The 21,635-nt window shown below is 43.3% G+C and overlaps 1 long non-coding RNA gene and 1 pseudogene across 2 annotated transcripts in view; both read left to right on the forward strand.

Annotated features, from left to right (window-relative positions):
• LOC106727986 overlaps positions 1-2,445 on the forward strand; it is a 16,564-nt gene extending 14,119 nt beyond the window's left edge. For both annotated transcript variants that reach the window (XR_001364216.1, XR_001364215.1), the window contains exon 3: positions 2,282-2,445. This is a non-coding gene — a long non-coding RNA (uncharacterized LOC106727986). The remainder of the gene's footprint in view (positions 1-2,281) is intronic.
• Positions 2,446-15,396: 12,951 nt separating this feature from the next.
• Positions 15,397-16,181, forward strand: LOC102245753 (annotated as a pseudogene).
• Positions 16,182-21,635: the final 5,454 nt, after the last annotated feature.

Here is a 21,635-nt window from a genome sequence, read left to right on the forward strand (position 1 = left end):
TATTTTATTTTTTTAAAGAGTACAGCTTTATCACTGTTAAGTTCTTGCCACCTAACACAACTCCTCTCACCCAGCCCATGGACCAGCAGGTCATTTCTAATTTTAAGAAACAAAGGCACCCTTTCAAAGGTGTTTTGAGGTGATCTCTGAAACTAATTTAACCCTCAAGGAGTTCTGGAAGGAGCATGTTAATATCCTCACTTGCTTGAGGCTCATAGACAAAGCATGGGGAGAAGTGTATTCCAGGACCATGCAATCAGACTGGAAGAAATTATGGTCTGAGTCTGAGACTTTGAGGGCTTTGAGGATGAGTCTGTTCTGTTGTGGAGGATATTGTGTCTCTGGGCAAGTCCATGGGCTTGGAGGTGGGTGATGATGATGATGATGATGTGGTGGAGTTGGTGGAGCACCACAGCCCTGAGCTGACCACTGAGGAGCTCCAAGACCTTCAGAGGGAGCAGCAACAGATGACAGCTGAGGAGCTCTCTTCAGAGGAAGAGGAGGGAAGGGAGGATACTTCTACTTCATTAATTGGGAAATGAGAAATGAAAAGATTTATTAAGAAACTAGAGGCCCAGTGCAGGAAATTCGTACACTGGTAGGGTCCCTAGCGGCTGCCAGCTGCCAGCTGGGTACTCCCTCCCTTCCCTCCTAGTCGAACTCCCGGTCGAGGGGACAATTTGAATACTACGCTTTTATTATATAGGATATCACCCTCCCTGGCCGGTGTGGCTCAGTGGTTGAGTCTTGACCTATGGACCAGGAAGTCACAGTTGGATCCCCAGTCAAGGCACATGCCTGGGTTGCAGGCTCCATCCCCAGTGTGGGATGTGGAGAAGGCAGCCAAATCAATGATTCTCTCTCATCATTGATGTTTCTATCTCTCTCCTCTGAAATCAATAAATAAGAGTGTATATGTAGGAGACCAAGATGGCGGCATAGGTAAACACCGCAGACTGCTGCCGCAAACAACCACTTCAAAAATACAACTAAAAGACGGAACGGACATCACCCAGAACCACAGGAAGGCTGGCTGAGGAGAGACTCTTCAACTAGAAGGAAAAATAACAGCACACCGAGGCTCAGAGGAGGCGCAGTGTGGAAAAAACTCAGGTGCGGAGGTGCGCGCGCAAAGCGGGCTGGTGGCTGAGAGCGCGGTTGTCGTTTTCGGTCAGGGGGGAGTCTCAGACTCTGAGCTCCAGATACGGGCGAATCGCTGGGGACTCGGACCCAAACGGGAGAAGCGGGAGTGTCTGGCATCAGTTGGAAGGCAGCTTTCCCTCCGAGGTTTGCAGCGGTTCCGGGGGTTCTGAGAAGCAGAGCCTCTGGGAACGGGACTGAGAGGGGCCATAACCGCTCCCTCCGCCCGCCCGCCCTGTTGAGCCCGCCCCGCCCAAGCCCTGCGCAGAGCCATTTGCCAGATCGCCTCAGGCAAAGGCTAGATTAGCACCTCCCCAGAGGACAGAAGTTTTCCGCGGCAGACACAGCTGATTCACACAGCCAGTCGGCCTGGTGGTCAAATCCCTCTAGTATTAACTACAACAATCAAGGCTCAACTAGAACAAGACTGCGCACAAAGACCACTAGGGGGTGCACCAAGAAAGCATAAAAAATGCGGAGACAAAAAAACATGACAGAAATGGAGGATATAGAGCTAAAAATCGCAATTTTGAGGGCTTGCAAAAATGTGCTAGAAGCTGTCAATAAACTTGAGGAGAGAGTCACGAAAACTAATGAGACCCTCGATGCTATGATAAAGAACCAACTAGAAATTAAGCATACACGGACTGAAATAAAGAATATTATACAGACACCCAATAGCAGACCAGAGGAGCGCAAGAATCAAGTCAAAGATTTGAAATGCGAAGAAGCAAAAAACACCCAACCGGAAAAGCAAAATGAAAAAAGAATCCGAAAATACGAAGATAGTGTAAGGAGCCTCTGGGACAGCTTCAAGCGTACCAACATCAGAATAATAGGGGTGGAAATGTCACCCCGACAAAGATGTAGCAAACCATACCATAAACTTGTTAAATGACAATGCAGTATTTCACTTCAGGCAAGTGTTAAAATGCAGGCAAAAATCATTGGATAGGTTTGAATGAGATAGAGGCCCAGTGAGCCTGAAGCAAGTTCTAGTGGAGAAAAGAGAGAAAGAAGCCCAGAACAGCTTCCTGACATTTTCATGGAAGGGGACTCCCCTTCCAAAGAGTAACATTCTTCCATCCCTCCTCTCTGTATTCACTCATCAATAGCTCTCAACATTAAAGATAAGTTCTAGGGGTGCGGCCGGAAAGGGGGCCGCCCCCACGCCCTTCACGCAACGCATGTTCATGGGGAACCTGGCGCTAAACCATTCGTAGACGACCTGCTTCTGGGTCGGGGTTTCGTACGTAGCAGAACAGCTCCCTCGCTGCGATCTACTGAAAGTCAGCCCTCGACACACACACACACACAAAAAGGAAAGTTCTAGTGTGTGTGTAAACTTTCCTTTTTTTACTGTATATTTCATTTCTTTTTTAATTTTTATTTACATTTTACTTCCTTTTTATTTTTTTAAATATATTTTATTGATTTTTTACAGAGAGGGAGAGGGATAGAGAGTTAGAAACATTGATGAGAGAGAAACATCGATCAGCTGCCTCCCCTTTTTATTTTTTAAAGTGTTTATTTGTAGATTAAACAGTGCACTGAACATGTACTGTACATAAGAAAGGTTAAAACGGGTCTGGAATGGATTAATTCAATTTATGTTATTTCTAATTGGGGGGAAATGATTAGGTTTTCAAGCAAATTGCTTCTTTTTAAATTTTTTAAAAATTGATTTCAGAGAGGAAGAAACCTCAGTGATGAGAGAGAATCATTGATTGGCTGCCTCCTGCATGCCCCATGTTGGGGATCGAGCCTGCAACCCGAGCATGTGCCCTTGACTAGAATCGAACCTGGGAACCCTCAATCCACAGGACAATGCTCTATCCACTGAGCCAAACCGGCTAAGGCAGCAAATCGCTTCTTGAACAGCCTTCCAGAAGGAATTAAGTTTGAGAACCGAGGTTCCACTGTAATCCACTAAAATTTATTTTCAGATTTAGTCTCTTCTACTATTATGTCTTCAAAAGTGCTCTCAAAATTCTTGTTTATAATAAACAATCTTTTGGACCTGTTTCCTTCTTTCCTTTGGTCATTATATCTAGATAAATGGCAGGATATAAGAGAGAGAAACTTCATGGTAACAAAAAGTATTTCTTGAACCTCTGTGAAGTGGGATGGGCACTATTCTCAGACGGTGGTTAAATCCATTTTCTGTAAAGCATTTGCTTTTCTTGGATTCTAGAGATAAAAAAAAAAGCTCACACAACTACCCCAATGCCAGGAAAGCATGGCCAGTGATCCTGGTGCCCTGAAAGATAACTTTATGTGGCATGAATAGGAACAAGAAAAAGCTGGGTAGTTTGCCAATGTCCAGATTCCTGCTTGTCTTTGCAGAGAAGTTTTGGATCCTTAAGCTGTCTTTCAGGCATTTTCAATTCTTTATCCTGTAAATTATTCCACAGAAATAATACATGAATAAATTTAGTGTTGCTAACAATTAGGTCCTCCAAATACTTTGTGCCATTGACCAAATCTAAACCAAGTTTTCCTATTTTCCACTGCATTATAAATATAGGTCTTGGCGGTAATTCTAACCCATATGAAATATGTATTTCAATCAATAACTTAGGAATTGATGACCAAACTTGACAGTGGTAGTTAAGCCTTCCTGAAGAGAGATGCTTTACTCTGTGGGCTGGGCTTGATCAATGATTCTTCTCATCATTGATATTTCTCTCTCTCTCTCCTTCTCCCTTCTTCTCTGAAATGAATAAAAATATAAAAATAAATAAAAATATATTTATTTTAAAAACGGAAACATCACCCTGGCCAGTGTGCTCAATGGTTAGAGTGTCATCCCATGTACCACAGAGTCAAGGGTTCAATTCCCAAAAAGAAGCCAAATTTAAAAAAATAAATAAAAAATAAAAAGAAGCCAAATCACAAAAAGGTTATGTACTGTGTGGATCAATTTATTTAAAAAAAAAAAAAAGGCCAAGCAGGTTACAGCTATCTAGTAAATCACAAAATCCTATCTTCTGTAACTTAAGAGTAAATGGTTTACATTTCTCCCCAACCAGAGGGTAAATAACTTAAATCACCCTAGTTAGGGTGATAGATAATAGAAATCCAATTCATGCCTTTTGCGCCAACCACACCCAAGGACAGAAGAAGTTAAGGGAATCAATCTCATTTTGGAGCATCAGAATAAAGCTTTATTGAGATGTTCCCCTAAGACTTCCCCTGAACTCCCAGTCTTTAAAACCCTCACAACAAGGACCGAGGGTGTGTTCTCCCTCCCAAGAGCATGCTGATGCTTTTCCCTTTCTCCTCTTCTTCTTCTTTTTTAAAACATTTTTTTTATTGATTTAAAAGAGAGGAAGAGAGAGATAGAAACATCAATGATGAGAGAGAATCATGGATCAGCTGCCTCCTGCTTGTCCCCGACTGGGGATCAAGCTTGCAACCCGGACATATATCCTGACTGGGAATTGAACCATAACCTCCTGGTTCATGGGATGATGTTCAACCACTGAGCCACACTGACAGGGTACATATCTCCTAAACTCTAAGAATTCCCATAAGAATTGCAACCAGGGGAGCAATGGGAAGCAGCAGCTCGTTCAGGGCTAACCCCCTAAAACTATCACCAAGGCCCCCTCTGCTTTGACTTTCCAGTGAGTAGCCCCACCTTGGCTCTCTCCTGTTGCTTCTTCTATCCTAAGCCCTTCCTTATTTCACTGTCCCCATATTAATAAACATACTCTTGCCCAGCTGGCGTAACACAGTAGTTGAGCATCAACCTATGAACCAGGAGGTCATAGCTCGATTCACAGTCTGAGCATATACCCAGGTTCTGGGCTCAGTCCCCAGTGTGGGGCATGCAGGAGGCAGCTGGTCAATGATTCTCTCTCATTCATGTTTTTATTTCTCTCACTCTCTCCCTTCCTCTCTGAAATCAATAAAAATATGTTACAAAAAACAAAAACAAAAACCCACATACTCTCAAAATCACCTGTACTTGTATTTGGAAATCTTTCCTGCACAAAGTCAAGAACCCACACCACTGGCCAGCCCTAGGCAGACACACTCTGGGCTGTTCCTGTCCAGTAACAACTTCACTTAAACAAAATTAAACTCTGCCACAAGCCACTAGAGTTTGGTTAATGTGAATATGAAGTTGGTCTGCCAGTCATTCAAGAGGCTTTCTAACCTACAGAAATGAGTATAATATTCTTTTTTAAATATATTTTTATTGATTTCAGAGAGGAAGAGAGAGGGAAAGAGGGATAGAAACATCAATGATGCGAGAGAATCATTGATCAGCTGCCTCCTGCATGCCCCATATTGGGGATCGAGCCAGCAACCCGGACATGTGCTCTTGACTGGAATGGAACTTGGGACCCTTCAGTTCACAGGCTGACGCTCTATCCACTGAGCCAAATCTGCTAGAGTGAGTATGATATTCTAATTAAAGGAATTTGATCGCTTGAATGGCCACAGGTTAAATGTGAAAGTCGCCATCATTACAAAAGCTAGGAGCCTTAGTCAAATTATATGCTTTTAAGTTAAATATAGATATATGTACTAGTAAACTATGGGTGTGAGCATATCTATGGATATCTTCATGCATCTTAATAATCTGGAACAAGAGTTATTTACTCGAGGTTTGGGATCATCTGCAAATGTGTATGTTTTTCTAATGCAAAGATTCATCACTTTCATCAAATCCTTAAGGGGTTTATGGCCAAAAGGTTTACTAGTAAGAACCACTCTAAGATGAGATTAAAATCAAGATACTATTACTTTATATATTTATGAATGCATTAAATAAAAATCACAAGTAACTTCCATTTCAGCAAACAGCAAGATAAGTAATGTCCAATATTGTAAATAGTTGTAACAGGATTAGTAAGCATGTTTATACACTAATACAGCCCTGGCAGGTGGGCTCAGTTGGTTGGAGCATTGTCCTGTGCACCAGAAGGTCTTGGGTTCAATTCCTGGTCAGGGCGCAAGGTTGTGGGCTCAATCCCCAGTTAGGGTGCATACCAGAGACAACCTATTGATGCTTCTCTCTCACATTGATGTTTCTCTCTCTCTTCCTCCCTCTCTAAAAATTCAATTTAAATAAATTAATATAAATAAATAAAACAAGCTTATTAGGGAGGGGGAAGTTCAAACACAGACTTTAACCTAGATTGCAATCTACCAATAAACTTACTTCCACTACTTTTTCAAAAGACTTCAATCAGGTAACTTTAAGGCAATACCAAATATAAATAGATTGCCATTTAACATAGTTCCTCAGTTAGAGCATCTTATTTTCTTATATTAGTAAGAAAAATAAATTATTCTATATGCTTTATAACAAACTGAATAAAAGAAATACTGTGGAAACTCCTTTTGTAACCAAATTTGCAGCCCAAAATCAACTTCAGAGCCTGAATTTTTAAAGCCATGACCCATTCAGAGGATTCCAAGAATAGTTCTCTAATTGCTGAAAAGCATTTCTTCCATAAACCTATTTTGGAAATAAATGGAATTTGAAAAATTAGCAAGTTTGAGAGTGCTATACACAAACCTACCAAGTTATTGTACTATTTGTTTTGTTACATTTAAAATGTAACTTATTTATCCATCCATTTGACAAATACTTATTGAATCTGTGTTATATGTAGGCACTGAACTAGGTGCCAGAGTTACAGTAGTGAACAAAACAGACCAAAAACTATAATAATACAACAATCTTGCTCACTGTAAAGCATTCAGCTACAAAAACATGTAGAATACAAACTCAGTGATCCTCATGAATACTTGCCACATACATCTCAGTTCTCCCCATAGAATAATCGCTGTTGACAGTTCAATGCATTTTCTTTCCAAACTCTTCTGTTTACTTACATAGAATACTTTATAGTACAGTATTTTAAAAATAGCTTTATTGAGACACAATGCACATACTGTATGTGTGTGTCTATATACTATATATTCACTTGTATAAAGGCAGGTTTGTGCAACCATCATCATAATCTAGGTAAGAGAATTTTAAAAGTATAAATATATGTAGTATTACATGTGTAATTGAAAAATTCACTTATATGGATTATGGTGCTATATGGAGTATACAGTATGTACACAAAACTTTCATTTTTGGTTAGTACTAAACCTTGATGATATTCTCTCAATGTCAGCATAGATTTGTGATTACTTTCTACAGAGAGGAATGTGACATAACTCCTCTCCCTTGTCAGGTTCCTTAGAAAAGAATGCTGAAAGGCAGCCATTCGATAGGCTTAATTATGGGTAACCCTGTGATTTCAATAAACAAAGAGAAGTTAGTTGATTTACAAAAAGTCTTAAAAGTCTAAAAATGAACTGTAAAAAAGCTATAGAAAATATTTTAAAACACACAAAATCTGGAATATTTGAGTCTCTTGAAATAATGACATCAATAGCTAACAGTTGTTTAACCTTTATATGCAAGGCACTGTTCTAAAAGCTTAACATACAGTAACTCTTTGAGTCCTCACAATTTCATAAAAAATTTATGGTTATCAGACACATTTTAAAGGCATGGGGACTAAGGCACAAGAGGTCTACCTCACTAATAAGCTAAGAAAAAGGCAGACTGGCTTCAGAGCCCATATTCTTACCTGATTTGATGGGCTGTGGGTGGTGAGGTGAAAATAGGGAGAGGTTTAGGATAAGAGTAAAGAAGGTGAAGTTGGTGAAGGGTTTAGCATAGTGGCTGGCTCCTAGCGAGCACTCAATCAAATCATTATGTGCTGTTCAATCAATACCTTTTAGAAAGAATATGCCTCTACTATTAGAAAAGTAACATTTTTGTTGCCAGGTTTGTGTGATTAGCCGTCTTTATCTGGGGCTGCCACCCTTCTACAGGGTAACTGAAGCTGGTAGGCTTTCTCTGGGGGACCTACTAGGTGCTGAGCCCAGCTACTGCAAAGGTGATGAATGGATAAATCAGTACGATTTTGAGGCTTCATGGACAACTTCCAGAAAAGGAACCTTGAGATACCCATGGAGAGAGAGGTGGAGTCCAATCTCTGGTGACCTTATATGCCCTTTAAGAAGGGTTTTATCCTGAAGGAAATGCAGGCCACTAAGAAGGTGGAATGGAGTGCCTGGAGGGGACATTTAGGAAGCTGAGCTGAATTGTTCCAAACATTTGCAGTTCTTGCTAGTGGTTCCTTATCTTTATCTTTTGACTCAGAAAGTTACTTGTCTTCAAGTTTCTCAATCACAGTGGTCTCCACTGAAAATAATTTTATATCTGAAACTTGTTTTGCATGCTTAATATTGCTAAGCACCCTCTCAGTGCTAGAGAAGCTCAAGACACTTCTTTGTCAAATATCAGAGACCTGAGAAAAAGCTGGACAAAAAAAGGATTATTTAATTTGGAGAGGCCCAAGGGGAGAATTTAAGGACAAGAAGGACCACCAGCAACTCCCTATCACAGAAGAGTCAGAGCTGGGGTGGAAGCAGAGCTAATGCCAAAGAAAGGTTCTCCTTAGATCTGAATGGCAACTGCCTTACAACAAGGGTTACCCTTTCAAATTCATAACAGAGAGAAAGTAAGGTGCTGGGCTTGCAAGCATGCTCAGACAACAGCAAGGAAGTTGCAGGGTAATTCTGATTAAAACCAGGGAGAGAAAGTATCAGATAACTCTGCCCAAGACTGGAATTGGGGTGGGAAGGAAAGGGAGACCCAAACCAGCAATGTTCTCACAGAACAGTTCCTGCATTTTTTTTTTTACATTGGTAAGTAGTATGTGTTTATTCACATTAACTGGCAAAAAGGGAAATATTACTGTAAATTCACAGTATTTTTAAATCCCAACTATTTTATTTTTTCATCTTTTTATTAGAAAAAATGGCAAAATGCAAAAGCAGAGAGAAGGTTGTAATGAAACCCCGTGTGCCCACTGTCCATCTTCAACACTTATCAACTCTCATCTACACTCCTGCTCACTGGGTTAGCGTGCAGCCATCACTGCATCCACGTTTCATAGTCAAGCTTGCCTTTGAAAAAAAAAGATTTTAAAATAGATTTTTAGAGAAAGAGGAAGGAAGAGGGAGAGAGAGAGAAACATCAATGTGAGAGTGAAACATCACTTGGCTGCCTCCTGTAGACCCCCTACCAGGGATTGAACCTGAAACCCGAGCGTGTGCCCTGACCAGGAATTGAACCAGCAGCCTTTTGGTGTACACGACACCCAACCAACTGAGCCAGGGACAAGGCTCACGCTTGCCTTTTTTATCCCACCTCTTTTGTCACTCAGCCCCATCCTCTCAGGGAAGTAATCTGAAGACAGGAAGGAGACAGACTGGAGGAGACAAAGAAACAATCTCCAATGACATCCCAAACTGGCTGAAAGGGAGAGAGGAAAGCCATGGAAATCAGGGAAAGATAAGGAGGGGGGCAAAGCTGCACCCCGGGGCTTTGGCCTTTCTCTCACCCCTTCCAGGTGGGAGCACAGGGAACCTGACAGGCAGGATGGAGCCTTTGAATGGTGAAGGATTCCAAGCCTAGGAGGGCAGGGAGGGGAAAAGGGTAGCTTCTGGGGTGGAGCAGTTAAGATCTGCTGCCAACTTTCTCTCTGGCTCCTGGACTGAAGGGCACATTCTCCTCAGCTGTGAAGAGCTGTGGAGGGAGAGGAAGCAGGCACTGGCTGAGGAGAAGACACATTCCCAGAATCATCCACGCGTTGTGCTAAGGATATATAGTATTTGACTGACCTCAACCTGAGTTGATTTACTGCAACCTGGTAAGCAAACTTCTAGAACTAGGTGTCCCGTCTGCCTCCCCTGTTTAACTTCTGAGACATGGTGGCTACCTGCACACTAAACGCACCTACACATCCAGTCATCCTATATAATAAAAGGCTAATATGCAAATCGACAGAACAGTGGAACAACCAGTCGCTATGACACACACTGACCCCCAGGGGGCAGACACTCAATGCAGGCGCTGCCCCCTGGTGGTCAGGGCGCTCCCACAGGGGGAGTGCCCCTCAGCCAGAAGCCGGGCTCATGGCTGGCGAGCGCAGCGGCGGGGGCGGGAGCCTCTCCTGCTTCTGTGGCAGCGCTAAGGATGTCCGACTGCCAGAGGGCCTAAGCTGTCAGTTGGACATCCTCCGAGGGCTCCTGGACTGCGAGAGGGCACAGGCTGGGCTGAGAGACCCCCCACCCTGAGTGCATGAATTTCATGCACCGGGCCTCTAGTCAATTAATAAAAGCCAGAAAATGCCATGGGTTGACTGGATGGGCACTGAGCCATGGCTTCCCTATCACACTGTATAAAAACTGAAAAATGAGCAGAAATGTGTTCCTTAACCCTTCTGGCCAGGTTCTAACCTATGGAGTTGGAAAGATGAATCTAAGAAAGTTGTTTTTAATCCATAACCTTATGAAGCCGAAAATGACACACACAAAAACAGACCTTAAAAAAACAACAACCCAGTTTGTCACCTATTTCATACTTTTACTCAGTCAAAACAGTGCTCCTAAATTTGGCATCCTCCAACTTTGCTTTGAATATTTTTCTAAAGGTATCTTGGCTTTCCCCTCTGCCTTTCGTTTTGACAATCAGGGGGTTTCCTGATCATAACTTGAATTTTTCTCTCAAATTTTTCTAAATTTCCCCTCCCCTCACTTTTCAATGGTCAGAATATCTGAAAAAAAAAAATTGGCTATTAATGCTTTTAGAAGTCAAGCTGCAAACAGTACAATGTCCTGCCTCAGTTGCTGTTATACACACTTTCACACCTAAGATACATTGATGAATTTTTCCCTAGCCAGTTTGGTTCAGTGGATAGAGCGTCGGCCTGCAGATTGAAGGGTTCCGGGTTTGATTCTGGTCAAGGGCACGTAGCTTGGTTGCAGGCTCCTCCCTGGCCCTGGGCCCTAGTTGGGGCGTGTGCAGGAGGCAACCAATTGATGTGTGTCTCTCACATTGACATTTGTCTTTTCCTCTCTTCCTCTCTCTAAAAATCAATGAAAAAATATCAAGTGAGAATTAAAAAAAAAAAATTCTCAATTTCTACTCAAAGCCTAGATATCAAGGCCTGTTTCTATTTAGCTCTTGCCCTTTCCCTGGGGGAGGGGGGATGATAATGAGGTAATGGAGGAATATTAATGCAAAATTTTGGTCTTTTTGAGGAACGTGCTAAGCTGTTTGGTTAGAGAAGATGCTGATACTATAGCGATGAAATACCAGTAATAGCATTTTCAGTTTCTATAATGCTCTGCTGTTTTTCAGGTCTGTTCACATTCATTTGATCTAAGATAATCCCTGATGTAGATATCTTCATTTCCCATAGAAAGAAACTGAAGCTCGGGATTGTTAAATGTTTTAACTAGGCTCTCCCCAGGTCATCTAACCCACTCCAGATCTTAACTCTCACCTGTAGGCTAATCATTTCCAAATCTATTTCAGATCCCAGACCTCTGCTCTGCAAAAGCCAAACATACTAATAAAAGGGTAATATGCTAATTAGACTGGATAGACCCGACGTCTTCCAGACGTCATTCCAGACACCTTCCTGACAAAGCTGGGGGCGTGGCCAGCCTGCAAACAACCCATGGCCCCTTACCCAGGCCGGCCCCACCCCCAGCGGGGACCCCCACCCTGATCGGGGGCCCCCTTCAGGGCAGGCCAGCCAGCCCCCACCCATGCACCAGGCCTCTATCCTATATAATCCTATATAATAAAATGGTAATATGCAAACTGACCCTAACAGCAGAACGACCAGAATGACTGCTGGACCAGTCACTATGAGGGGCACTGACCACCTCTTGGTCCCTTTCTCCAGCCAGCAGGCTCTGATCGCCTGATGGCCACCCGCAGCGGGGGCGGGGCTGGCGAGAGGGCAGGAACAGCTGACCTCTTGGTCCCTTCCCCTGGCCGTCAGGCACCAATCACCTGATGGTGAAAGGGGAACCGGGGATGGGTGGTGGCAGGGGGTGGGGCCAGCTGCGGGCAGCTGGGGAAGATGGCCCTGATCGCAGGCCAGGCCTAAGGACCATACCCACACACAAATTTCATAGGCTGGGCCTCTAGTTTCTATATAATTACCTAGTGGTCGATTTCAGCTTGGTGTCCCACAAGCAGGTGGGAACTGAAGGACAGTCAGCACCAGATGCTCTCCTCCACTGTTTGTCACAGGCAATGGCACTATGAGCTACTTGGTAGCCTCAGCCAGGAATGTGGAACTCTGGCACCAGGGCACAGACAAGACACATATTGGACCCTCAAGAAGAATTTGCTGCACACGTGATTTAATAAGCGAGTGAGTGAGTGGGGATGGGAGCCATCCTCAATGCTTCCCCCACCCTCAAGCAGAAGATTAATTGGTCATAAAGTCCTACTGTTTCAACATCATAAATCTCTCACAAATCCTTTCCCTCTTTATAATTCTCACCTTGCCTCCCTTGCTGGATTGTGTCAAGGCTAAAATGAGATTAATACACATAAAAGTGTTTTAAAAGAATAAACCTCCCGGGGAAAAAGAAAAGATGAATCCCTCTGGACTCTGTGACTAAACATACTGGCCCCAGTTTGCCTTTTTGCCTGCATCATAGCCTTCAAGCTAAGAGATTTTTGTCCTCTGGGATGGCTTCCAGAGGCCCATCGCTCAGCTTGTATGCAAATACCTCCCATTGCCATGGACCAGCCTAGAACCTCATATATACCCTTCCTGCTGCTTCCTGCTGGTTGTTTCTTACAGGAAAACCCAGCTCCTGAGAAGGCAATTCAAGTCCTCCAAAAAGGAGCTGTTATACAGGTTTCATGGTCTCCATAGCACCTCACACAACCTTAGATATATAGTAAGTGCTTAATAAAAGCTTACTAATCGAGAGGTCAGTTCTCCCCATTAGCCTGAGTTCCTCTCAGAACTCTATTCCTTATTCTGCTTGTATCAAACATTTCTTCCTAGGAAATATGACAAAGGAAAATAGTCTGGATTAGACTACAGGTTGGAATTTCTAAGAAGTTGCTTATTCTATTAAATGTATCCAGTAGCCGAAACCGGTTTGGCTCAGTGGATAGAGCGATGGCCTGCAGACTCAAGGGTCCCAGGTTCGATTCCGGTCAAGGGCATGTACCTGGGTTGTGGGCACATCCCCAGTAGGGGATGTGCAGGAGGCAGCTGATCGATATTTCTCTCTCATCGATGTTTCTAACTCTCTATCCCTCTCCCTTCCTCTCTGTAAAAAATCAATAAAATATATTTAAAAAAAAAAAAAGCCCGAGCCAGTTTGGCTCAGTGGATAGAGCGATGGCCTGCAGACTCAAGGGTCCCAGGTTCGATTCCGGTCAAGGGCATGTACCTGGGTTGTGGGCACATCCCCAGTAGGGGATGTGCAGGAGGCAGCTGATCGATATTTCTCTCTCATCGATGTTTCTAACTCTCTATCCCTCTCCCTTCCTCTCTGTAAAAAATCAATAAAATATATATTTAAATGTATCCAGTAAACCAGGGTAGGAATGACAGACTGAAATAGTCAAGCTTTACAAATATGTAGTGCTCCTAGACATACACCTAAAACAAGGCATAATATTAATAAAACTAGAGGCCCAGTGCACAAAATTCATGCACTGAATTGGGGTGTGGGGGGAGGTCCCTCAGCCTGGCCTGCGCCCTCTCGCAGTCTGGGACCCCTTGGGGGATGTCTGCCTGCTGGCTTAGGCCCGATCCCCCGGGCCTAAGCCGGCACTCAGACATCCCTCTTGTGGTCCGGGGATCTTGCAGTCCAGGACCCCTTGCTCCTTACCGCCCGCCTGCTGCGGAGGCAGGAGAGGCTCCCACCACTGCCCCTGCACTCGCCAGCTGTGAGCCCAGCTTCTGGCTGAGCAGGAGGCGGGGAGGAACACTGCTCGACCAGAAGCTGGCTTGCTGCTCTTTAGCGCTGGCCTCACCCCCATGCCCACTGGTGGGGGGGGGGTTGCCAATCGGGGACCAGGCTGGCCAGGGGAGGGGCTGTGGGCATTTGAGGTGCCGTGGTTGTGCCCCGTCCCACCTCTGTGGAGGTGCCGGAACTGTGCAGCCCCCTCTCCTGCTGCCTCCATGGAAGGTGTGTGCCACTGCCTCTCCTGCTGCCTCTGCAGAAGAAGGGGCGCTGGGACCACCATAGCTGGCCTGGCGGTGTAGACTCACTGGCCCCGCCCCCTGCCCACTGGTCATTCAGGAAGGTTGTTCTTGCCTCGGCCCTCGCAGTTGGCTTTGTTTGGAAGGTCGTCCGGAAGGATGTTCGGCTGTCTGGTCTAATTAGCATATTAGCTCTTTATTATATAGGATACCTAAAGTACTGCCAATAGCAATCATAGAACTAAAGAAAAAGAGTGCATCATTGTGTTCCTCATCTTTATCTGCTGTAGCCCATCAGTCACTCGGGCTTGTTGTTTCTCTTTTTGAAATGACTGTTCCACATGGCATTTCCTTTCCACACTTCGTTACCATTTCAGTCCTGGCCTTGCAGAGTCCATTACCTCCACTGCCTCAGCTTCTTCACTGGACTCTTGGCCTCTGGCCAATTCTTACTGTAATGCAGTTGACCCTCAGTTCCAGGTTAGCTGCCCAAACCCAACCCTCCAGGGCCTCCCTAGGATTCACATCCTCAGCCAGATTTGCAAGAACTTTTAAATTTAGCCTACCCTCTTGTCCAACCTCTCTGACTCTTCTTCACAGCGAGTGACTGTGGGCTGCCTCTTAAAACCTGGAAAGTTGTCATCCACAATTTACATAGTTAAAGCTCTACATACAGATGAATGTAACCGGCATGTGTAAATGAAGAAAGGGCCTGCTCCGTAGATGATTGACTAAGGAGCTGGGGGTGACCCAAAGCTCCAATCAAAACCTGGGAGCAATATCAGGGAAGTAGGATTTAAAAAGTGATTGTAGGCCCTAGCCGGTTTGGCTCAGTGGATAGAGCGTCTGCCTGTGGACCAAAGGGTCCCGAGTTCGATTCTGGTCAAAGGCATGTACCTTGATTCAGGCTCCTCCCTGGCCCGGGCCCTGGTCGGGGCGCATGCAGGAGGCAACCAATCATGTTTCTTTCACATCGATGTTTCTCTGTCTTTTCCTCTCTCTTCCACTCTCAAATCAATGAAAAAATATCCTCAGGTGAGGATTAACCAAAAAATACCAACAAAAAAACAACACAAAAACGATTGGTGAATAAAGGTATATTTGTAACTTTAAAAAATAATAACAAAAATAAAAAGTGATTGTAGCAGATGAGGGTGATGCGGTTGAAGGTATCTCATCCCGGTTGGGGCCACCACCACCATGCCGGGGACAGTGGAGCTGCCCACTCTGGAGGATCCGAAAGTGCAGGAGGTGACGGTCAGTTCTGCTGTGCATAAAGCTGCACACATCACTACAGAGCTCAGTGCGACAGACCCAACAAGGAGTTCATGCTGCGCCGCTGGGAAGAGAAAGACCCACAGTAGTGTTCAGAGGAAGGCAAGTTTGTCAACAAGTGCTTCTGAGTTCTTCAGGCAGATAAAATGTCACCGTGAAAGTCTTTTACAGAATACTGGACCTGCATGGATTATTCCGTCCTGCAGCTATTTTGTTGCTGTTGTAAAGGGCAGGCAGTTTTAAGAGTGTGTGCTAGCCCTGGCTGGTTTGGCTCAGTGGATAGAGCTTTGGCATGTGGACTGAAGGGTCCTGCATTCAATTCCAGTCAAGGGCACATACCTTGGTTGCAGGTCCGTTCCCTGGGCCCTGGTAGGACGGATGCGGGAGGCAACCAATTGATGTACCTCTCATCACATTGATGGTTTTCTCTCTCTCTGTCTCTCCCCCTCCCTTCCACTCTCTCTAAAATTCAATGGGGAAAAAATATCCTCCAGTGAGGATTAAGAAAGTGTGTGTGCTGAACCAGCTGGGCTGGGTGTGACCTGACCTGGGAGAGCTGACCAAGGTCACCAAAGTGAAAACAGATCGACCATTACCAGTTAATCCCTATCACTCAAGATCCAGACCAGAGCCCAACTCTGAGGTAGAAGGAGATCTGAAGGCTCCGAACATGGCAGCTGCCTTTTCTTCTGGACCACGTAAAGAAGGGTCCATGGCCCACTCTCAGTCACGTGCCGACAATGATGCATGAAAACTCACATGTGGTTTGTACAGACTGATATAGAGTTCTTTCTGGGATCACAAACATTAACAGAGAAGTTAATTTATGTGACTTGGCAGTTATTCTATACCATTTCCTGGCCATTAAAAAATTTAAAGGAAAAAAAGTGATTGTAATTTAGCAAGTAGAAGCAAACAAGGAAGCTGGTTTAGAGAAAAAGTATGACTAGAAGGGCTGGCAAAAGAAACCTCGGGAACAAGAAGCAGTGGATAACAACCATCTGTTAGGTTAACCAGAATATCTAGCCATGTCTGTTGATAGGGGAACTGATAGTCCGGCTCTGACACCAGTGAACACTGTAGTCAGCCATCAACCCCTTCACTAGGTCATGATCCCAGAGCAGCCTCCTAGCAGCTCAGTTCCCACAAATGGGCCCTGGTCAGCCAGGCCGGCTGCTATTGTAGTTTCCCCTGCAAGTCAATGTGTGGTCTACATGGGGGACTCAGTCTTGCTGAGCTTGGTTAAGGAGAGGCCACTGCTGAGAAATGAAGCCACGTCCACTCCAACAATAATAATTAACAAACAAAATGAATCAAATTCCTAAACCAGAGGAAGAGCTTCAGGACCACGCAGAAGTGACCTCACAGTGGACAGTGTGCTCACCTCTTGGGCACAGTACCTGCATCACTTTGTGCTGAGGTCACCACTGTAAAACCACATGGCAACACTCATTTCATCTGTATTCCACTGTCTCCCTATCTACCTCATCCTTTGGGGCTCTCTAGTCATTTTTCCCTTGCTCCAGAAAATCTCTTCCACTGTCCCTCCTGTTTTCCTCCTACCTCCCTAGAATAATCTGCTTTAGAAAGTCACCCCACACAAAATGCTCTGATATGCTGGGCACATGCCCATCGTAACACTACAACAGATATCTGCATGTGGGTTCAGATGTCGACACTTGGATGTAATACGGATGACTCAAACTTAATTTGGGCAATACTGAATTTACTTTTCCCTCCTTATGCCAGTCAATGGTGCCATCATCCAAACAAGCCAAAACAGACCCGGGGTGATCCTAAATCCTCTTTTTTGTTCATGCCCTCCATCTAACCAGTCACCAGATCTCATCTCTCTCTCTCTCTCTCTGGTCCCTCACATTCGTCTGCTTTGCCCTTCACCACAAGCCTTCGATATTGCTCTAGATTGTAATGGTCGTCTTCTAACTGGTCTCCTTTCGCTACTCCTGTTCTCAAATACATCCTCCATGCTAATGTTTGGGGTACAACTCTGTCCATGTTATTCTCCTGCTTAAAACAGCTCAGTGGATTCCCTACCTATGGGATAAATCCAAATGGGTCATTATGTTGTATAAATCCACTGATGACTGGATCCCTGGCTTCTTTTGCAGCCTCATCTCTTATTTCTCCCTGTTACCCAGGGTATACCAGCCTTTTCCTACCTAGGTCACATGGCTTCATTCTTCCTTGCCTTTGCCTATATCTGGAATTTCTTCTTGTCCATTCCAACCCTCCACATTCTCCTGGAGAATTCCTCATTCTTCAGATCTACCATGAGTGTCACCTCCTCTGAGAAGCTCTTGGTGACCCAATGAAGCAGAATTGATCATGCTTTATTTTGTGAGGCCACCGTACTGTTACTAAACTCTACAAAATCCAGGGCCTCGGTTTGTTTCCTGGACCCTCTCTTTTATCGTGACTTCCTGGAGGCAGGAATTGGATCTTACTTTTGTATTAACAGCACCTAGCAAAGTACCTGGCTCAGGGCAATGGCCTTACAAAGGTTTGTTACATGATTGGTAACAAGGAACCCATTGGCTTGGCATTGCTTCTGGTTTTGCCACTTGCCAGTTTTCACCTCTCTAAACTTCTGTTTCCTCAATTGCAAAATTGGAATAATTGTAGTAGGTGTAAAGATCAAATGAGATAATAAATGTAAACAGCTATGCCCAGGACTTATAACTCAATAAATGTTAGTCATTGCTATTATTATCCCTCAGGGGCCTAGTATAATTTTAAATATACTCCATGTAACTTTTCTAACCAGTTGATCCCACTGATGTCACTCTATAAACTACTGAAATACTTTCTGTAGTATTCATTTTAAAATTTAAAATCACTTAAAGCAGAGATGCACCTAGACATACATTTATATTGTTTATCTCCTGACTAATTTTTTAACTTTAGAGAACTGGGATGCATCCTATACTTTGTAGTAGGCAGAATTCTAAGATAACACCACATGACACTCATCCTTGTAGCACCTCAGCCCCCTCTGAATATGGTAGAATCTGTGAATGTGACATCACTCCCGTGATTGTTAGGTGGCACAGCTGACTTCAAGAAAGGGAGATTACCTAGGTGAGCCTGATCTAATCACAATGAATCATTAAAAGTAGAGTTTCCTCTGGCTAGAGGCAGAAGAGGAAGTCAGAGATTCAAAGCATATGACAGACTGGACATGCCCTTGCTGGCTTGAAGATGGAAAAGATCTGAAAGCAACCTTTGGGACCAGAGAGCAACAGCTTTCTGACAATATGCAAGGAATGGGAACCTCCGGTACATGGTTGCAAGGAACTGAATTCTGCCGATAAAATGAATGCTTGAAAGTGTATTTTCCCCAGAGTCTCCAGACAGGAGCTAAGTTTGGCCAACACCTGGATTTCAGCTTCATGACACCTTGAGCAGAGATCTGGCTATGCCTAGCTGGACTTTGAACCTGCAGAACTGTGAGCTGATATGTGGGTGATGTTTGAAGCCTCTGTTTGTGATAAATTTTGCAGCAATAGAAAACTAATACTTTTTAATGCCTTAAGTATTGAGCAAAAATTATTTAACATCATACTCAATAAATATTCATTGAGAAAGCATTAATAATTGAAATAACTTTACCACCAATAAGGTCAAAATATCAATTGGCCTTCTCTATCAAAATAAAAACAAAATTTTTAACAAAGATTTTAATTTAATACCATTTATCATGTTCATATTATACATATTTATTAAATTGTTTAGAACACATTACATTCTAGAAGCAACGTTGTATGTTTTTTAAAAAAATATATTTTTATTGATTTCAGAGAGGAAGGAAGAGGGAGAGAGATATAAAAACATCAAATGATGAGAGAGAATTCTCCTGCATGCCCCACACTGGGGATCAAGCCCATAACCACGCATCTGCCTTGACCGGGAATCGAACCGTGACCTCCTGGTTCATAGGTCGATGATCAACCAGTGAGCCACGCCAGCTGGGCCAGAAGCAACGTTTTTATAAAACATGAAAAGAATTACTTAAAGCAGAGATGCACCTAGACACATTTCAGGAAGATTAAAAATGGCGGTGGAGTAAGTGGATGCTGCATGGACACGCTCCCAGGACCAAACTTGAATTACAACTAAAATACAGAAAAACTTCCTGAACAGACATACATTTCACATATCCAGGGGCTATATTTTAGTTTTAGGGCATCAAACATCAGTTCATAGCATATTTACAAACTAAGATAATCATCAAACACATTGACAGGGAAAATTTCTTTGCATACTAGTAAATTGCCATTACAAAGAAGGGTTCTATATAGCAATATTTCCATGTCAGTGCAGAAGGCCCTCATAAACAATTCTTTATTATTTTTCCAAAATACTTTATTACAGAAATAAGGCAAATGCTATGTAAGACATAACCCCCTAGGGAGTCACAGTTCATATTACCTACTAAAAACCCAAAGAAGTCATGAAGTGAATCTGTTAATTTTTTTAACACAGCATTTCCCAGATGTATTTACCCCAAAACCTTTGCTTTGAGAAACAGATTGACATCTTACAGGAATGCCATTTGGCAAATGCTGACATGAACAAGTTCCTCACTTCCCCAGACCAAGAATCAAATCAAAATATTAGTAGGGAAAGGAATGTTTCAGAAATTGAATTAATTAAAAATATTCAGGAGTCAGAAAAGTGCTCTCTCTTCTCCTACTGACTATAGCAACTTTTCACTATATTCTGTCAATAAATTAGAAAACATATCCACATCAGTAATGCACAAATAGGTATGTCATATCACTAAAACTATTCTAGAAATTTCCTTTGGCTATTCATTTTGCTGAATAAGTATTTTGTTAATATAGTTGTTGAATATTGTTTCCAAATTAGTTTCTGTCATCTAATACCTTACAATTTAATGCAGAGAATACTTCGGACTGACAAACTCTTTAAGAAAAGATATTTTTAGCTAATGTTAACTGCTAAGGAGGAGAGTAGAAGAGTAGAATCAGATTTTTAGGCTAGGATTCTTGTGCTTTTAAATACTATAAATGCTAGAAGAAATTTCATGTATAAAATATGAAAGTAAATATTTTTAATTGAATTTGAAATAGAGCTGTGATGGACTTCCAAAAAGGAGAATAGCCTCAGGATCCTGTCAAAAAAATTTAAAAATTTTTATTTATTGATTTTAGAGACAGAGAGGAAGGAAAGAAGGGAGGGAGGCAGTGAGGGAGAGGGGGAGAGAAGGAGGGGAAAGAGGGAGAGGGAAAAAGAGGAGAGAGAGAGGGAGGGGGGAGAGAGAGATAGAGAGAGAGAGAGAGAGATCAATTTGTTGTTCCACTCATTGGCACAACAAAGTACTTTCATTGGTTACTTCTTGTATGTGTGCTGTCTGGGGATGGAGCCCCCAACCTTGGCGTATTGGGACAACACTAACCAACTGAGGTACTCGGCCAGGGCCCCTGTGGAAATTTTTGCTCTGGTTCAGTGGTTCTCAAATGTTAGCAGGCTTCATAAAGCACAAATTGCAGGACCCCATCCCCAGAGTCTCTGACCCAGAGGTCTGGGCTAGGGGGGTATTGTCTGCATTTCTAACAACTTCTCAGGTGATGCTATTTTGAGAACCACTGAGAATCTAGTTCTTGGAAAAGTTTCATAGGTGCACCAATTTCTGCAATCCTTTTTGGCTCTACAGCTCTGTGTTTTGAGATTTTGTTATATAGGAGACCCTTATTCTGGCTCTGCATCTCAAACCCTGTGTAGTTCTCTCCATGGGCATTTCTGCACACAAAAGCACAACCAGAATGCTTGGAGAATAAAGGTGGAAGAAAGAAACTTAGTTTTACAGCTGATCAGCAGAATTTACAGGAGAAAAACGGAACATGTAACTACAGATTCTCACTCATCTTTACTCCAATCTCCTTCCAGTAACTGGAAAAATGCAGAGTTGACTTTAGTGTAATTAGAGAATGCCCAGAAGTCTGCAGCTACTATATAACTACATCCATTTCCCATTTCCCTCTGCGTTGTTTAATTGCCTGTGATTTTAAGACCCAATTTAGAATCGGCCATAAAGGGGTTCTAGCAGAGCAGTCAAGAGCAGGAACTTCTGGAATCAGATGGGTTCTAGTCCTGGCTGTCTTTTAGTTGCTA

This window comes from Myotis brandtii, unplaced genomic scaffold (genome assembly GCF_000412655.1).
Source record: "Myotis brandtii unplaced genomic scaffold, ASM41265v1 scaffold513, whole genome shotgun sequence".
In the NCBI taxonomy this organism is placed as follows: domain Eukaryota; kingdom Metazoa; phylum Chordata; class Mammalia; order Chiroptera; family Vespertilionidae; genus Myotis; species Myotis brandtii.